Genomic DNA, 2240 nt, shown 5'->3' on the forward strand with positions numbered 1-2240 from the left:
AAGCATTCCTCCGGTGTCAGTGAGTTATATGATCTCATGGTCATAGGAACAAATACTTGACACGCAGAAAACAGTAGCAACAAAATGACACGATCAACATGCTACGTCTATTACTTTGGGTCTAGTCCATCACATGATTCTCCTAATGATGTGATCCCGTTATCAAGTGACAACACTTGCCTATGGTCAGGAAACCTTGACCATCTTTCATCAACGAGCTAGTCAACTAGAGGCTTACTAGGGACAGTGTTTTGTCTATGTATCCACACATGCACTGTGTTTCCAATCAATACAATTATAGCATGGATAATAAACGATTATCATGAACAAAGAAATATAATAGTAACTAATTTATTATTGCCTCTAGGGCATATTTCCAACAATTTGGTCATGGACGAATCAGGTTCTAGAGGGAAGTGGGAGGCCTCGCGCGTCACCAACAACGACATTTTGGACCTGAAGCACGCCGACTACTTGTCGGCGAACATTGTCTATCGGGCTCCAGAGAAGGGTCACGTCTTACCCATGCCTAAAGAAGGTTAGAGGGTGGTGTTCATCCCCCACTTCCTCCGGCGCCTCGACTTCCCCACCCCCACTCCTTCGTACAGGGTTTGATGTTTTACTGTGGATTGGATTTCCATGACCTCCTCTCAAACTCTTTTTTGCATATTTCAGACTTCATCACAGCGTGCGAGGCCTTTCTATGGGTCCAACCCCACTTCTGCTTGTGGTTGAAAGTTTTCAATGTCAAGCCGAAGCTAGTTAGAGGTGAGCAGGAAGACTGTGGGGGAGTAATGGTCGATATATCTCCAACGTATCTACTTTTTCAAACACTTTTGCTCTGATTTTGGCCTCTAATTTGCATAATTTGAATGGAACTAACCCGGACTAACGATGTTTTAAGCAGAGTTACCTTAGTGTTATTTTTGTGCAGAAATAAAAGTTCTTGGAATTGGACGAAACTTTTTGTGAATTATTTTTGGGATTTATCAGGATTTATCGAGCGAACACCTGCAGGAGGGGAACTGCGAGGGGGGCACAAGCCATCAGGGCCCCCAGGCTGCGGCCTGATGGCTTGTGGGGCTCTCGAGGCTCCTCTGACCCTAATTCCAGTCCTATAAATTCATATTCTCCGAGAGAAAAATAGGAGCGAAGTTTTCATCGTATTTTACGAGACGGTGCCGCCGCCACCTCCTACTCTTCCTCCGGAGGGCTGGTCTGGAGTCCGTTTGGGGCTCTGGAGAGGGGGGTTCCTCGTCGTCGTCATCACCAACCCTTATCCATCAACACCACCATGATGCTCACCACTGGTAGTGAGTAATTCCTTTGTAGGCTTGCTGGACAGTGGTGGAATTGGATGAGATTGATCATGTAATTGAGTTAAGTTCGATAGAGCTTGATCCCTAGTATCCACTGTGTTATGAGATTGATGTTACTATGACTTTTCTATGCTTAATGCTTGTCACTAGGGCCTGATACGTCTCCAACGTATCTATAATTTTTTATGGTTTCATGATATTGTCTTGTCAAACTTCGGATGCTTTATATGCCTTTTATATCTTTTTTGGGACTAACTTATTAACTCAGTGCCAAGTGTCAGTTCCTGTTTTTTCCGTGTTTTTGACCCTTTTCAGAGGAGGATTTTAAACGGAGTCCAAACGGAACGAAACTTCCAAAAAGATTTTTTCCGAATCAGAAGACGATCGGGGAACTTGAGAACCAAGGCAGGGGGCCACCAGGGACCCCACAAGCCCCCCAGCTGCGGTCAGGGGGCCCGCGCCTCCCAGGCTTGTGGGCTCCCTCGGCCACCTCTGCCCAAGGTCTTTCGCCCTACATATTCCCGAAAATTCCAGAAAAAATCAAGAGATCATCGAAAGTACTTTTCCGCCGCCGCAAGCTTCTGTCTCCACAAGATCCCATCTGGGGCACGTTCTGGTGCCCTGCCGTAGGGGGATTCGGATACTGAGGGCTTCTTCATCAACACCATGACCTCTCCGATGATGCGTGAGTAGTTCACCATAGACCTACGGGTCCATATCTAGTAGCTAGATGGCTTTCACTCTCTCTTGGATCTTCAATACAAAGTTCTCCATGACTTCATTGAGATCTATCCGATGTAATCTTGTTTTGCGGTGTGTTTGTCGAGATCCGATGAATTGTGGATTTATGATCAGATTATCTATGAATCTTATTTGAGTTTCTTTTGATCTCTCTTATGCATGATTTCATATCCTTGTAAT

This window comes from Hordeum vulgare, chromosome 7H (assembly GCF_904849725.1).
Source record: "Hordeum vulgare subsp. vulgare chromosome 7H, MorexV3_pseudomolecules_assembly, whole genome shotgun sequence".
Taxonomy (NCBI): Eukaryota; Viridiplantae; Streptophyta; class Magnoliopsida; order Poales; family Poaceae; genus Hordeum; species Hordeum vulgare.